This window comes from Vespa mandarinia, chromosome 4 (assembly GCF_050613455.1).
Source record: "Vespa mandarinia isolate Hongniang chromosome 4, ASM5061345v1, whole genome shotgun sequence".
NCBI lineage: Eukaryota > Metazoa > Arthropoda > Insecta > Hymenoptera > Vespidae > Vespa > Vespa mandarinia.
This window is the reverse complement of record NC_140813.1, coordinates 5,438,534-5,456,700: the sequence shown is the minus strand read 5'-3', so window position 1 is coordinate 5,456,700 and position 18,167 is coordinate 5,438,534. Positions and strand designations below refer to the sequence as shown.

Genomic DNA, 18,167 nt, shown 5'->3' with positions numbered 1-18,167 from the left:
ATTGCAAAAATATTAATCGATAATAATTAACCTCCTCGTAATGATCTAACCTGTATTTACACGAGTATATAATTACGGGGAACCCTCTATTAACTTTGTCGATGATTAATAAATATAAAAAAAAAAACAAAAAAAAAAAGAGAAAGAAAAATATGTATATGTATGATATTTATCTAACATAAATAAGTTCGATTATATTTACTTAGAATTAGAACATGCAACCGAACTAATTTATGTTACAACCTAATTAATCAAAGTAGAATACTTTTAGCTAATCTTTTAATATATCTAACCTTTAAAAATATGTATATACATATATATATATACACACGCACACATCATCTTGAAACTTGGGTTTACAAACTCGAACGAAACATTCTGTATCTTCACCCTTTTTCATTTTTTCGCTTTCAAAAATAAAATCGAGATATTTCTCCCTTCTCACAGTTCCTGTGTGAGTGTATGTAATTGGAAATAAGCCAAATGTTACGATCACGAACGTATGAAAAACGCGCGCGTTTTTCACAAGCACGAACTACCTGAAGCTGCGTTTTTATGTTTCTCTTTGTGTTATATATTTTTTTTCTCCTTTTCTTTTAGATCTTTTCTTTTTATTTTTTTTTTTTTTTAGTAGTTCCTCTTTTTCGTCAAACGAGCTAAAGTTTTGAATGAAATTTTCTGCTCGTCCACAAATTTTATTTCCACCTTCATCGTCATCGATTACAGCAGTTACTTCCTTTCTTTTCTGTTTGTCTCTCTCTCTCCCTCTCTCTCCCTTTGTCTCTTTTTTTCTTTGTCTCTTTCTCATTGCCTTTACTTTTGTTCACAAATTTCGGTCGGTATTAAAAGTAAATAAAGAAAGAGAGAGAAAGAGAAAGAGAGAGAGATCATATCTTTCTCGTCTTTTTTTCTTTTCTCTTTACATCGAAACTCGTCCATAATGCGAAAAAGAGTAGATCCTTTTAATCAAATAAAAACGGAATACGACCGGTGGGGATTCGTCCTTTAATCGTTTTAATGTAACTTTCTTTCTGACTGCGGTTGCTCCAGACGATCTACGTAGTTCCTCTTAAAGAGATAATAATATCTACAAAGTTGCGTCCATTTTGTTGGATTTATTGGACGGATGTTAAAGGAATTCATTTGTCCGTGAAAAAAATATTAAGACAACGAATTATGGAGGGCTCCTTGAATCTTTTCATACTTTTTTATGATTATAATGTAAAATAATAATACGATAATAATTAAATAAATAAATGAATAAATAAATAAATAAATAATGATAATAATAATAAAAATCTTCGATATAAAAACACGAATGTAATTTATTATGAGGCATTTAATCGTTAAAATTTTTCGCATATGTTTGCTCGATAAAGTATGAATAATCGTGTATCGTTAACGTCATTTCTTGGAGCTTTTACGAGAAAAAAATCATCTTAAGAAATTGAATACAAAATGAAAGAAGGAAAATAAATAAAGAAATAAAATATATTGTTGGCGTACCATAATAATGATTGCACGATAATAATATTAATAATATTATCAACAACAATAATATTAGTAATAATAATCATAATAACAATAATATATAACGATATTAATAATAGTAATAATAATAATAATAATAATAATAATAATAATAATAATAATAATAATAATAATAATAATAATAATAATAATGATAATAATAATGATAATAATGATAATAATGATAATAATGATAATAATGATAATAATATCTAATATATAATGATATGCTTCATAGTGTATCGTTCATCAAATCCATCGAATCGAGGAACGCCTACTTCCTTAAGAATTCGAAGCATCGTGCCATATCCTTCGATCGGGTTTGATCCATCGAAAGCAAAGATACAATCGGCATCGTGCCAAAGGCAGTTCGATTATACGCTAGGATAAGCAGCAACATAAAGGAGAAAAGAGAGAAAGGGAGAGAGAGAGAGAGAGATGAAGAACTGAAAAGATCGTTCGACGAGAAGAGAAAATCAGATAGGTGGATAAATGTTTCAAGTAATGCGACTGAAAGAGAAAAAGGAAAAAAAACAAGAGAGAGAGAGAGGGAGAGAGAGAGAGAGAGAGAGAGAACATCGTATTTCGAACATGGGCAATTTAATTAATTCAAGTTTTTTTTTTGTCGACGTATTAAGTCGTCTTTGTATTTATTTGTTACGATTAAAATTTGTTTTTCCTTTCCTTTTCATCGTTTTTTTTTTATTTATTTTTATTGTTATATGTACCTTGTTTTTTGTAACGTATATTATATAATTCAACCCGTTTGAAAGCGACGATTTTGATGAAATTATTGTATTTAATTATGTACGAATATTATATATACATAATTTTTTTATTCCTTTCAATGACGTATATTTCAAATTGTCGAAGAGTATCTCCATGATTCGACGATTTAATTTTGACTAATCAATTTTTTTATTGACTTTCAAATTATATATTCGCTACATGTGCCTATAGTATTTTATTTAGATACCGAACACGAAAAAGGAAATTTTTCTCGTATAGTTGTTAGCTCGACTAAATCGATAACGATGAGATACAATAAGATTAAAATCATACGTGAACTTTTCAAATTATCAAATATGTTATAATTTTTTTCTTTCTTTCTTTTTTTCTTCTTTTTTTGAAATATTTTTTCAATCTCGAATCGTTCGTAGATTTGATTACATACGTCGTCCTGAATAATTTCTCTCTCCCAAAGCAAAGAATATTGAGAGAACAAGTATATTGAGAATAAGTTAGAAATGACGACGACGAAGATGCTAAAAGTATTCGTGAAGAGAGTGATTGAAAAGCTTTTTAAAAAGGGGATGTAGTTGTTTGCGTGGATCGATAATCGGAAGGATGCACATGCGACAATGTGATGCTGCCATGTGACTTGAACATTCTATGACGTTACGATCGTGGTGTATATATATGTATATGTATATATATATATATATATATCTTGATTATTTTGAAAGTCGATTAAAACGTAGCAAGTCAATGTACACGAGACACATTGTATTCTAAATGATATAATATAAAACACAATATATATTCGTTAAATGATAATGTCAACAATGACGATATTTATACATAGAAATATCTTCATAGTTAACGGTACTTTTGTAATCTCACAAAAATCATTCCATATTTTCTAACGCAATTTCTCTCGATAATTTATATATATACGCGTATTATCCATGTAAACTTAATAAATGCAAGTACACGTATGTACATATATATATATATATATATATATATATATATATATAATATATCTTTGGTTTAGTTAATTAGCTTTCAATTTTTTATTAAATATATTTATATACTTAAAGTATACTAGATATAGTTAATATAAAATAACGATTTTAACTAGACACGAAGTACATTTATCTCTCTCTTTTCTTTTTTCTTTTTCTCTCGCTCACAGGTGTACTGCTTTATCCAACAGCCTTTATTCTTGTTTCTCCTATACGGCAATGTAATTAATTTAACACGATCACCACCAGCGAGATTTTATCCCCTTCCTTCTTTCCATCCTACTCCCACCTCCCACTCTATACTCCGCTTTTCTCTCCTACCACTCTCATAATTCATTCCAGGCCGCACAAACCAGGAGAATTTCTATCTCCCTTTTCGCTAGTCCCAAAATCCGATAGTTATTAATTTTCATTTGCGAGTACGATCATGTTGTTAATATATATGATATAAATAATAAAACATTTATTTTATATTATATAAAAAGAGTGACTCAATGGAATTTTTCATGGTAGGATTTTCTATCGGGATTTAGACGACGAAGTTAGAAAGAGAGAGAGAGAGAGAGAGAGAGAGAGAGAGAGAGAAAGAGAAAGAGAGAAAGGGAGTAAGGGAGAAAGAGGAGATGAGTCCATGATTTGCATGGTCTCTCTATCAAGGTGATACGTCGGCTTGGTTGGTTCGTTGGTTGGTTGGTCGGTTGTATGTAAACAGAAAACGGGGATAGATCGATAGACTAGAATTAGTGAAAAGCGATGGAAGATAAAGAGCGACGCGACGTCCAATCGTTTACCTTCGTGAGACATCGACTCAGAACAGGATATGCTCGATCGTCGAGGAAGATAAACGAAAGGCATTCGCGTTCATTTAGTTTCTCCTTTATTTCTCTCTTTCTTCAAATCGAATTGAACTTTTATATGTAAGCTAAAGCTTTCCGGACGATTGGAGAAAGACATTGAAAAGAAATAAAGTAAATTTCTAGACAACGTGAAGTAGAAAAATTGTGTCATTGATTCTGAATAAAAGAATAAAAAAAAAAAAAAAAAAAAAAGAAAAAAAAAGGAAACAAAGAAAAGAAAAGTAAAAGAAAAGGAAAAAGAAAAAGAAAAGGAAAGAGAAAAAGGAAAAAAAAGTATCTCTTTTTTTCTTTCTCTCAAAGCTAAAGTAGAATGAAAATTTACGAAAGACAAATCTGTGACTAATAACTTACTTTTCTTATATCTCTCTACTTTTCCTTTCCTTTCTTTTCCTTTCCTTCCTTCCTTCCTTCCTTCCTGTTTCTTTTTCTTTCCTTTCTTGTCTGTTTTTTTCTTTTCTTTTTCTTTTCTTTTTTGCTTACTCCTATTACTTTCACTCGAGCCAGCGACTCAGAAGATTTCCCTCGCGTCTACCGATCGGTTAATTGCTACCACGGTCGTCCGCACCATCTATGGTATGGTGTATAAGTGAGAGAGAGAGAGAGAGAGAGAGAGAGACAGAGACAGAGAGAGAGAGAGAGAGAGAGAGAGAGAAAAGGTGAGAAAGCATAGAATAGAATGGGCTGTCGGTGTAAGATAACAATGTTAAAGCAAGGGAAAAGGGAAAAGCAAGACGCTCGGGATCGGCTGCTACAACGTGTAAGGTACAATCAATCAGAGTGAGTAAGAGATGCCTAGGTAGAATACGAAGGTGATAGACGGACATGTTGGACCCTCTTCGACCTCGGTTTCTATCTCTTTCCGACCGTCTCTGAAAACGCATTAGTGTCACTTTTGAAAGAAAAAAGAAGAAAGAATAAAAATTGCCATCCCTTTCTTCTTTCGTGAACGTCGAACGTACTTGAAATTTTTTATTACGTACAATAATTTATTAAGTATCAACAATGTGCATTTAATGGTCAAAAATCTATGTAAATTCATGTTGACCGATTTGACAAAAAGACAAAAAAAAGAAAAAGAATAGAAGAAAAAGAGGAAAAAAAAGATGATTTTTTTTTGGTTTTTTGAGAATAATCATTCTGAAAATAATCGAATTGGAGTTTTGAATATTATAATTAAAAGTTACGCGTAATATCCAAAAATTATAATCAAATTGGTCGAAATTTTTTATTACAAAAGAGCAATCTCGGTGATATTTTTGAACGTTTAGATAAATTCGCAAGAGGAAAAGGAAAACGAAGTTACATAATAAAATTCCAATGGTATGGTTTTTCAACGTTTCTAACGCGTAGGGTCGGGAAACTTCGTTCTCGTATGGTCGAGTTTTTAATCTTTATGGCGGCCATTGGAGATGAGAAACGTAATGCGACAGAAGCATTCAGTACTCCCATGGCGACCTTACTATCGTTGGCCCTGTACATTTTCACGACTCGTATATCGTCCGTTACGAGAAAGTGAGAGAGAGAAAGAGAGAGAGACTGAAAAAGAACAATGTTACGTCACCGTCGTCCTTTTTCTCATACCCTTTTACCCTCTCTATCTACCCCTCTTGTTCCGATCTTTTCTTCATATTACACGACACGAATAATAAAAAAAAAAAAAAAGAAGAAGAAGAACTCGGAAAGAGTTAGTAAGACTGCTGAATGGTGATAGCTAAGCGGATATTGGTTCGTATTTTAGAACTTGGACACGTTTATAAATGTTGGGCGAACGGTAATGAAACGAACAAAAAAAAAAAAGAAAAAAAGAACAAAAAAAGAATTAAAAAAAGAAAAAAAAAGGAAAAAAGAAAAGAAAAAGATTAATCGAAAAAATATTTTAATAACCCGAGCTAAAATGTGTAAACGAGAATAAAAAAAGATTAATGAAAATAGGAATATTTTTTGATATGACTAAACAGTAATATAAAAACCCGATGAAATATCTTGCCAAGATTTTAAGAATTGTTCCTCACAGTCCATTGAAGATCAGCTAATTCTCACGAATTCGACTCAGGAAATTGGTTGTTCATCCTCCAAACTGTTTTTCGAAGGTCTGTTAACCATTCCAAGCACGTATCCTCGACGATGTTCAACAATGGTCATGTAGCGTGTCGCAGTTACTATACTAGTAATAGACCATAATCATTCGTCCTTTCGACATGGCGAAATACGAATGTCGTTAATCTCATTGAACTAAATTCTTTGGAAAGAGTTTTTATCATAGTAAATTTTTCATTTATACATTATTATTTCAAATAAAAATGAAAATTGCTCTTTCGATCGAATAAAATATTAATATAAAAATTCGATTATGTTTACTTATGAAAAGTTCAAAAGAATTTATCAATTCACGTATAAAATAAAATGATTAACCTATGATTAGAGAGAGAGAAAGAGAGATAGAAAGAAAGAAAGAGAGAGAGAGAGAGAGGGAGAAAGAGAGAGAGAGAGAGAGAGAGAGAGAGAGAGAGAGAAAAGGATATTATAATTTCTTTTATAAATTTACTTTGCATTAAAATTTTTTCTTCATTTTTTTATCAAACAAATTTTAATCTTCGCTAATAGAGATCGTGAAAAAAGGAGTGAAATTTTTGACTGAAAAATCAGCTTTCATTCGGACTGTTAAACGTTATTATCACCTGCAATTCAAATCTACCACATGAAAATACGATAGAATTTGAGAGAACAAAAGCATGAGGTGTGTGCGTGTCGTTATCACGATTCTCGCTCTACTTATCTCTGACGCATAACTACGTGTGTTACGATACACCAAGGAATAGATATTCTTGATTTTCTTTATTATCTCGAAAATCGATTTCGATTGTGACCGAGAATGAACGTATCATGACATCAGATAATATATATACGATGGAATACATAAGAGGATTTTTTCTTCATTTTAATTATAAAAAAAAAGAAAAAATAAAAAAAAAAATAAAAAAAAAAAAGAGAGAAGAAAGAAATAAATTATTATCACAATAAAATCGACGAAACAACAATAGAAAGTGAAATAAAAACGAGAATAATAATGGAACGTAAGAATAAAAAGCAATACAATAAGCAATAAAACTGGGTAAAAATAAAGGCAACTTTAGTATCTAGGGATTATCGAGCGTTTCGAAAAAGAAATAAAGGTAGATAGAAAGAACGATCGTTTCATGATTAGACTGAGAAACTTTGCTCGAAGAAGATTCTTCTCTTCCCTCTGAAATCCTAGAAAAGTAGCGTTAGACGGGAGGAATAGAGAAAAAGATAGAGGGAGAAATTTAGGGGAACAAAAGTAAAAGGGACAGCGAATAGTACTGACATCGCCCTATGTGCACGCGTGTCGTATTAAAACTTTTCTTGCTCTTTTATACTTTGTTATGTCCTATAGGTTGATATGTTATAAATGTGTATGTGTTTTCTCCCTTACTTCGAATGTTACGACTGGACATTATTGGCCATACAATGCATTGTTTATGTGAAATATCATTAATCTTGTTATTCGTGATACCTAATATAGGGGAAATAGTATAAAAATTTAATTAAATCTTCTCTTTGCTGATTACTGATGACTATGACGATGACGATAACGATAACGACGACGACGACGACGACGACAACGACGACGATGATGATAATGATGATGATAATGATGATGATGATGATGATGATTTTAATGCAAAGTTCGGATAAAGGACAGAAAAAAGGAAGGAAGGAAGGAAGGAAGGAGAAGGAAGATTGTGAAAGATAACGACGGTCTTTTTAGACAACGATCGGAAAGGAATTTCATAAGATCGGAGCTTTTACGAGGGATTGAAACGTTCGTAGGAGAAGAAAGAGTAAGAGAGAAATAAAGAGAGCTAGATAGAATGAGAGAGAGAGAGAGAGAGAGAAAGAAAGTTTATTATGTACTCTGGTTTGACGTCACTCATAAGAGTAGTCCGTCGGTATATACGTAGATATAAATGTTTTTGTGTACGTCTCTGTGTGTGCTTCTGTACTCCTTGGTAAGAGCATTTAATTGCGAGGGCAAAATGAATCGCTCGGTCGGAGAATATGTATACAGCCTAAAAGCGAGAGGCTCGAAAGAAAATGAGGAGAGAGATCGTAGAGAGGTCTGCGTTGCCGTTAACGATTTTTTCTCCCCAAGATGAAGCGACAACAGTTTATTCGAATAAACGCGCCGACGATATCTATCTATCTCCTCTCTCTCTCTCTCTCTCTCTCTTTCTCTCTCATTTTTTTTTCTTCTATGTAATATATCTTATAAAAAAATTATTTAATTTCGTAATAATCTATACTCCATCTCGTAAATGAATCGAAGGATGAATATTTGAATATTCTCAATATATTCTAATTAAGAAGAGATTAAATTTGTATTAGGAAATATTAGAATCCTCTCGTCGTTATATTATCTCGTTACAAGCGTATCAACTTTATATACCTAAAATCGGATCTTTAAATTATAAAGGATTAGAAATGTATCGGGTAACGATATAGTTAGTTCGTTCGGTAAGGATGGTCCATATCGAGAAAGGAGGGTGGAAGGAACGAAAAGGGCGCGCTTTTGGGCTCGTCGACATCGAAGACGGCCTGGAGCTTCCGATATTGATCCACATTTCGGTCACACAGAACTACTCCTTCGGCAATTTTCTTCTTCTTCTTCTTCTTCTTCTTCTTCTTTTTCTTCTTCTTTCGAAAGCCTGCTTCTATCTCATCTCTTCACCCCTATTCGCTCATCTCTTTCTAACACTCGTATATTTCTTTTCTCTAGCAGCCCACTTACTAAAAGAGGAAAAGAGAGAGAGAGAGAGAGAGAGAGAGAGAGAGAGAGAAAGAGAGAGTCGACTTTTAGTTATATATTTCCACTTTTCTACAGCTCGAACCCTAAACAACGCTTTTCCTCCTTTATCCAGCTATCTCTTTTCCTCTCTCTCTCTCTCTCCCTCTCTCTTTCTCTCTCCCTCTTTCTCTTTCCTTCTCGTTCATTCTTACTTGCTCTAAAACCCTTTGCTACGAGCTCCGCAATCAGATAAATCGAGTCGTGCACCATCCTTCTTTTCTTTACTTTGATCCTACGTTTTACTTCCGTACGAAACGCGATATCGAGAAAAATGGACATCTTCGTAAATCGTCTCGCATCTACGATATAATGTCGTTTATATCGCGCCGAGCTTTTCATCTTTCCTTTTCATTCCTCTTATACCTTCCTTTTTCTTTTTCCTTCTTCTTCTTCTTCTTCTCTTTTTGTTTTCTCTTTCTTCCTTTCAGTACTTCTACGATACTTCAGAAAAAACTTTGTGATTCTGAAGTTTCATCGATCTTCTTCGTAACTATTAGATATATTCTTCGTAACTATTGACTTACGATAGTATATTGATATCACATTGATGCCATTTTATTTTTAACAAAATTAACAAAGTTTTCGTCGTTCGAAATATTCCAAATATCTCGATTATCCTTTACATTGTATATGTATTGTATACATCTATATAGAACCACGTCCGAAACTCTCAAACCGGTTGAAAGCGCTACTCGATCATCAGTAGTATAGTCAGTTATTGGTCAGGCACGTACTCAACGTGGATACGCTTGCACGACTCTTGATATTTCGAAAGTCTCAACCGATAATAATCGGGAATATCGAGTCGAAGGTTGTCCGCATGTTCGACCGAAAGCCATATTATGGTAGAACATATATTTTCAGAATAAAACTTCTTTCTAAGTCCTTTATTCTAGCTTTAGTTTCTATGAAGAAGTAATCGATATTTTCGATAACTAAACTTAACGATAAAAGTTAAATCATTATCAGAACAAAAGTTGTCTTCTCTTTTCTTTTTCTTGTTTTTTTTTTCTTCTTTTTCTTCTAATACAACAACATTATCAATGAATTATTACCTCGAATTTCTAATGATTTCGTTCGTTATAGAAAGAAATCAAATTTATTAAAAAAAAAAAAGAAACAAGTTGCAATTAAGATCGTAAAGAAATAATATTAAAGATTAATTTACTCTGAAATAATAAAAATCACATGATGTCGTTCTAAGTCGCTACAGCACGATATATCCAAAATCTCATATCGATTCCAGAGTCTGCTCATTCGAGAAACACGTGATACGAGAGCTCGGAATCGGAATTCGTAGGAAGTGTATCGAATAAACTGCAAGTGCAGTGATAGGGAGCCAGGATATGTTGGACGAAGGCCCAGTTTTTCTACTCTTTTACTTCTTGAAAAGAAAAGAGGAAAATAGACAGAGAGAGAGAGAGAGAGAGAGAGAGAGAGAGAGAGAGAAGAGAGAAGAGAGAAGAGAAACCTCAGCGCAAAATGCACGAAGTTAAGCCCGTAAAGGAATTCCCTGGTGTTTTTCAATTTCGATATATGGGTCTACTTGTTTTCTTCGAGAATTCCGTTGGTGCATCCACCCTCGTTCTTCGCCATCCCCAACCCCTCTAACTATTCGACGTAGAGCACAGAGACTCTTGCCTGGTTCGAATCGTGACATAAAAAGAAGAAAAACTTCGATTGGTACTCGAATGAAGAGAGAGAAAGAGTGAGAGAGAGAGAGAGAGAGAGAGAGAAAGAATGGACACGAAAATAACGGATGGTTATTCGAGAATGGTATGCGACAGTCGATTCGTTCCAAGTCACGTGGATTTTTCTCTTGATTGTTGAAAAGCTGCTTTGCAAGTGAACACTTCTTCGAATAAAATTTATGTCTTAGGATATTGTCTGTATCATGTTTAACACGAATTAAGAAGATTAAGTAACGTTAATGCCTATATGTCCCTAAATATATATATATATATATATATATATATATATATATATATATATATATAGACTATATTAGTTTAGAATTGCCCGAATTTCGAAATTAAACGATATAATTTTACAACTAATGTTAAATTTCAACACATCTTTCTCACCTGTTGTATTTATAACGTATAATCAATTCACTGAATAATCATTGTTATCGTTTAATAATGAAGTCATATTGCCAGAGCACATCGAAATGATCAAATAAATAAATAAATAGATAAATAAATAAATAAATAAATAAATATATATATATATATCCGAGGATAAAGTATGAAACACGTAATAATCTAAAAATGATGATATACTTTATGAATTGTCGAACGATCAACTGCTCGAATTCTATCGTATAATTTCGATGAATCTGCGATTTACGTGTATAACGAGCTTCCCTGCATATCGACGAGTCGAGTGGTGAGTACGGCCCGTGAGCAACGAGATAGATAGAGAGACAGAGACAGAATCAGAACCAGAGACAGAGACAGAGAGAGAGAGAGAGAGAGAGAGAGAGAGAGAGAGAGAGAGAGAGAAGATTATCTCACTATTGATTGCGCCTTGCAACCTGTCGCACTCATCCCCACCCATCCCCTGATTCCATCCCTAATTTCACCCTCCTCGACCCTTCCTTGGCCTCTCCTCGGCCCTCATCCGGCACAACGGAGCCTATTTTTGCTTGGCTATCGTGAAACGCGAAGACGTTCTTTCCAACCCTCCCTTATCCCTCTATCCCACCCCATCCCACTCTTCTCCTCATCTCTTTTGACGTCAATTTCGTTAATTATTTCGAGCGAAGAAACCGCAGCTTTTGCGATCGGACTTCGTAACCGTGATCAATCGTGATCATTGTTTTACAATTCGATTGAATTTTAATGAAGATTTCTTTTATTAAAACTTACGAGATTATTGATATCTTTATAAATTGATATATAATATATTAATTTGATTATATAGTATTGCGTTAAATATTATTTATATACGAACAAAAAATGTTAGAGAGAAATTTGTTTGATATGACAGGAGACAAGAACGAAGAATGATTTGCTTTGAAATTTCGGAAACACATAGGCTTCGAAATAGAAATTAGCAAGCCATTACGCATCGATGCAATTAGTACGTAATTAGATGGCAATTTGTCAAATTGGGCATGATCGAAGAACATGAAATTTTAGAAATTGTTTGACTATTCGTTGTCTGGATTTATACTTACGAATCATTGAAATTTTTTTCTTTTTTAAATCTTTTAACATTTTCTTTAGAATCACATGATTGTACGATGAATGAATCGAATCTATCAATAGATGAATTAAAAGTAAATAAAGTTTGAACAAAGGGAATTAATTCATCTTGAATTTATAATTACGTGACCCTTATTTAAAACGTAATCCTTATTAAAACAAAACGTTCGATGAGAGGTGATACTCACTCCTTCTAATCCTTCTCTCTCTCTCTCTCTCTCTCTCTCTTGTTGTTTTATTTATTTATTCTTTTTTTCTATATTGCACTTAGAAAAATCCCTCGTAAATCTCATTCACGATAACTTTGTCGGGCCGTAATTGAACTGATCGTAAATTAAAGGTAAACTTTTAGTGATGACAACGTACGACGTTAATTCGATACAACTATAAAACATCATTTGTATCATTATATTAATGTGATAATATATAATATGTCGAATTATTTAAAGAGATTTATGATAAATTTGATGTTACGCGTTAAAAAATTTGATAAAAAATATTCTTTTAACGAATCACTTTATTTGCATTGATTAAAGATGTTTAAACATAGATTAACGAGAAATTATAGATAAGGTTCATGAGTGTTATAAAATTTTTGTTAAACACCCTGTATAATCTCTGGAAAATGTAGAATATACCTATGCGAAGAAGCGCAGGGAAAGTGAATAATTGATTAGCGAGTCCTGTGGGACAACTTAGTTCCTTGGAATGGGAGAGAGCTGTCGTGTCGTGATCGTAAAAAGAAGTTGAAATGGACTTCCGTCGGAACGGAATGATAAACGAGGAAATAAATCTTTAAAAGTAACTGTAAATCGTAGATTATCAAAATCCGAAAGAGGATTTTTCTCTTTTTTACGAAAAAAAAAAAAATAATATAAATATAACCAATTGGAAATTTCTTGTTTCGTTGCAAAATTATTCAAATAAAACGGGTTAATGTTTGAAAAATCATGAAATTTATAAAAAAGAAAAAGAAAAAAAGAAAAGAATTAGCAAATACTATAAAACGTAAATATATGTATACGTATGTATACATAAAAGGAAAAAAGATAGTTAATAAATGATTATTATTTGACGATCGAATTGAACGATTAATTTATAAGTCAATTAAATAAACATAAATAAAAAATAATTTTTAACTGTTCAAGACGAGACAATGAATACGTCACAAAGAAAATCGGAATACGTGAGCGTATGTATATGCAACTCTTGCATACGAGATAGAGGCGTGGTAGAGTACATGCGAAATTCTAGGGTCGATCGAGGGGGAGTGGTGGGATGCGAAGGGATGGAAGAGAAGTGGTTGACGTCTGCGTGCGACAGGCCGCAACTCCATATACGCATCGTTAATATGCAGCATCGTTAGTAAGCCGAGTGACACTTGGACGGCGATTCGATGACACGCGAAAGGGACAACAGCTAGACTGGATGGTTATCATCTAGATAAATAAATAAACTAATCCTTACGAGCAGACTTTATCGATAATATTTACTTATTATCAAAAGAGTGTAATCGATCGATTTGATTGGAGAAATTCAATTGTTGATTAAATAGCATATAATGAATAGGTGTATACACGATATCGTTTACGTAACGAAGAAGACAAATTCTAAATAAATGTGTTTATCTAATTCACTCAACTCTCTCTCCTCTCTCTCTCTCTCTCTCTCTCTCTTTTTTTGTCTTTTTCTTTTTCTTTTTCTATCTCTTTAAAGAAAAAATATGTAACTCTGATAAAAAAGAATGACTTATCGGAAAATCGATCGACAAATTTACGAGAAACGATAGTTCGATTATTTACAACTTTAACATCCACATATATATATATATATGTATATATATATATCTAGGTATACATAGGTATATACAATATCACATACATATATACTCATGGTAGAGAGGAGAAAAGTGCAGGTCGCAGGGATATTAACTACTCTAGTGTCACTGCACTGGCTCATCCATGGTAACGTAACTCTAACGTAGGAAAAGTGTTGCTTCTGCAAACTGTAACCCTTTTACCGCTACAGAGATACGTAATTGGAAGGCGTTTTTACATTGATTATGCTAAAGAAATATATATAGAAGAGAGTTTAGTTTTTACGCTTAAGCTCTTCTTTTTTCAACCTTTCTTCACGATTTATGAGATCTATTTTTTGTTTCTTTTTTTTTTCTTTTTTTTCTTTTTCTTTTTTTCATTTATTAAAAATCGAAATGAAAAAAAATAGGAAAAGGGAAGTTTTAAAAGAAAAATAGAGATTTTGGAATTCGGTCGATCGAACGATCGATTATCAGGTGGAAATAAGTTATATTGTAATTGCACTTGCACGTTCGTTCCTTGAATGACATTTCACAATCCGCTAGACCGCGGACACACGCGAAATTGTCACCGTAGCGAAATTACACGAGAGAGAGAGAGAGAGAGAGAGAGAGAGACAGAGAGAGAGAGAGAGACAGAAAGAGACAGAGAGAGAGAGAGGGAGAGAGAGAGAGAGAGAGAAAGTTGGGGAGGAAGCTCTGAAACGTATCCAATAACTGTGCTGGTCCATACGGATGTTCCACCAGCAGCTGTTCGAGCCATGCGAATGAAATTCTCACCCCTCCGACCAGTTCCCCCTCGTCTCACCCTTACAAGGATCAACTTGTCGTCGACTTTTTGCGCTCTACTTTTTTTCTTTTTTTTCTTTTTTCTTTTTTTTTTTTCTTTTTTCTTTTTTCTAAATCATATTTTCACCGATGAAAGCGACAGTGATTGTACTTTCCAACCAATTTTTCCGAACTACAGTGAAACGTTCATTCGTTCGGTAAAATGATTTTTAAAATAAATTTGGAAGTTTTGTCTACTGACGATAGGTATTTCATTTTTTATTTTCTCTCTCTCTCTTTCTCTCTCTTTCTCTCTTTCTCTCTTCTTTTTTCATTTTTCCTTTTTTTTTTTTTTACAGATAGAATGACTTTTCATTAAATTTTCTGTCGCAAAATGAAGTAGAAAATTCAGCGAATTTTTTCGCTTTTCTATTGTTTTTTTTCTTCTTTTTTTTTAAATATTTATTGAAGAGTACATTATTGAAACGATTATATAAATAATACTCATTGAAGGTTTTTAATACCTATTTGCGAACAATTTGACTAGATTTACATTCTTGTAAGTAAGACAAAGGAGAATTGTGGGTAGGTATAATCATGATTATCGATAGTCGAAATCAAACGTTGCAATTGCTTTCATTGTGTGACAACCGAAGAGAAGCAGGCAAACGTAGAGAGCGTTAGTATGTAAACAGTCGTCTGTCTATACGGTAGCCTGATCGAAAACGGAGATTAATGAACCAGCCAACTTTGCCCTGTGCTCCTTTGACCATCGATTAATCTCTTGCATTAGCGCCTGAATCTACGTTAGAGATAACGACTGCTTCGTGGCAATGGCTCTTAAATAGAACATGACTATTAATTCTATTCATAAGATCCTTTCTGAATAATATTTTGCAAAAGAAGAAAAAGAAGAAGAAGAAGAAGAAGAAGAAGAAGAAGAAGAAGAAGAAGAAGAAGAAGAAGATGGTAATCTAAAGAAAAAAAAAGAAAGAAAGAAAAAGAAAACAAAGAGGAAAATAAGATTCTCTTATTTTTACCTCGTGAAATTTTCTAAATTCGATCGATATATGAAAAATAACGATAATACCTAATTCATTATTACCTTGGCCATCAATGCAATATTTTTCATATTAAATACGTTCAATCCATGTCTTATCTTAAAGCAAAGAAATATAACTTTTAAGTGACAATCTCAATAATGGTTTAGATGAGAATCAGTTCATAACAACACTTTATGTGGGCCATCACATGTTGTAGGTGTAAGTATGTATACCTACGTATGTGTTAGATAGATAGAAGGAGAGAAGTTGGCCGATGCCAAGCCGAAGATAGATGCAATTATTTGTGGTAAGATGATCTCAATTAAGGGTGCCACAACCTAGCTTATACGTCTATCCACCTTGGTTTATATCTAACCCTATCTCCCTCCTCTCTCTCTCTCTCTCTCTCTCTCTCTCTCTCTCTCTCTATCTATCTATCTATCTATCTATCTATCTATCTATCTATCTACCTATTTTCCCTCCTTGAATCCACTACGTCGCATCAGCACTAGAACGACTTTCCGTCGCCTTGCAGAGCCCTTCGTGGAAAGAGGAGAGAGAACGATGATAGTGGGGGTAAGATGCCACGAGGCACAAGATTACAACGAGCGGATATGTCGTTGTAACTCGATCGACGGAACCTTAATCTCGCATAAATTTCAACGAAACTCGATAAATAGCTTCTGCATAGCATTTCATCGTCGTCGTCGTCATCGTCGTCTTCGTCGTTATCGTCGTCATTGTTGTCCTCGTTGTCATCTTCGTCATCGTCATCGATCGATTTCATAAATTACGTAGAATCGTTGAAATTTTGACTATTAATAAAACGATTAAAATTTAATGATCACGACTTGGAAATAATTTCCTTCTCTCTTTTTTATTTGTTTATTTTTATTTTTTTTTTTTTTTTTTTAAGAGATTGGAAAATTCGAAATTTACAAGATAAAATATAAATGCTTTCTTGATCTTTTTCGATCGACGATCGTCAATGATCAACGAAGATCAAACTAATTGCAATATTTTCCCGGTTAAAAGGACACTTATATACATCAACGATATATCATTTTCTATTTGCGTAATGATAGCTGCATGGCATATCAGGGTGATTGAAATCACACGGGTGTCGATTTCATTCGTGACTTTCATGTGTGTTAGATACGAAAATTCGATAACCTAGGAATTCTCGTGTTCGAACGAGCTGATATGCTCATAAAGCCACGATAAAGGAAAATACAAATGTTTTGTTAACGAACAACGTCATTAATCGATTCTAGTCTTTCTCGACGAACGATCGGTATTCGTTTTATTTTAATTTTTATTTTTAATGTGATCGGTTTAACGAATATTTGTATAAATTAATTTTACGAAAAGGAATTAGAAAAATAATGTAGGTAGACTAGGTATATGTAACAAGATCGTCTCATTAAGTGAGACATTTAACATATATATATGTTAATAAGAGAAGACTATATTGACAAATATAACAATAGGGTCACCAATGTATTGATACGAGGAAGATGATGGTAATAAAATAACTGGTAATAGGGATCAAGATAAGAATACATTTAAATCGATATCGAGCAACGTCTACTTTTCACGGTAATGTCTGTGCCTTAATATGAGAACTTACTAACGGATTCTTTCTATTTATTTTAATCTCCAGTTCAAATTTAGTCTCCTTCGAGACGATTCACTTTAGAGAAAAGCACCGGTCTACTTTTCTAAGAATGGACCAAGTCGACTTTCTCGAACGAAGGATCCTTCAAAAATGGAGGACATGTGGATGAAAAAGATAAAGGAATCTCGACTTGACCTTTGCCATATTCTTTAAGCTATAATGCCGACTTATTTTCGAGATGTCGAAAAAGATGTTGGCCTTTTTACGTGGACATAGGTATTCCTTGAAATAGACGATGGATGATTTTGTTATGGCAGAACCAATAACGTTTCTACGAAGAGCTTTCGTCAATTTTCAATGAGAATCATCGGAAGCCGAGATTATCTTCGAAGTGACAAAGAAAAGTATATTTTAAGTTGGTATTTATAATGATCGAAATGAGAGTAGACAAATAAATGTCAATACTTTGTGATTTATTGAATTCATTTTAAATGACCCTATAGTGATCGTGTAACAATAAAATAAAGAAGGCAAATATATCAAAAAGAATGACAAATTAATCGATGAAAATTCGAGCTATTAATAAAGATGCCTCGCGTATACAAGTGCGTATCTCTGGTGTCCAAAGTCGATTGCCAACGTCGACAATACTATGCTGGTATGTATATGAAAAGCGAACTGCAAAGCGGACATGTCGATATAGCATAATTG

The 18,167-nt window shown here is 33.1% G+C and overlaps 1 protein-coding gene across 1 annotated transcript in view; it reads right to left on the bottom strand.

Moving 5' to 3' along the window:
• Positions 1–18,167, bottom strand: part of Mid1 (calcium-permeable channel component Mid1) — a 41,592-nt gene that overhangs the window by 20,373 nt on the left and 3,052 nt on the right.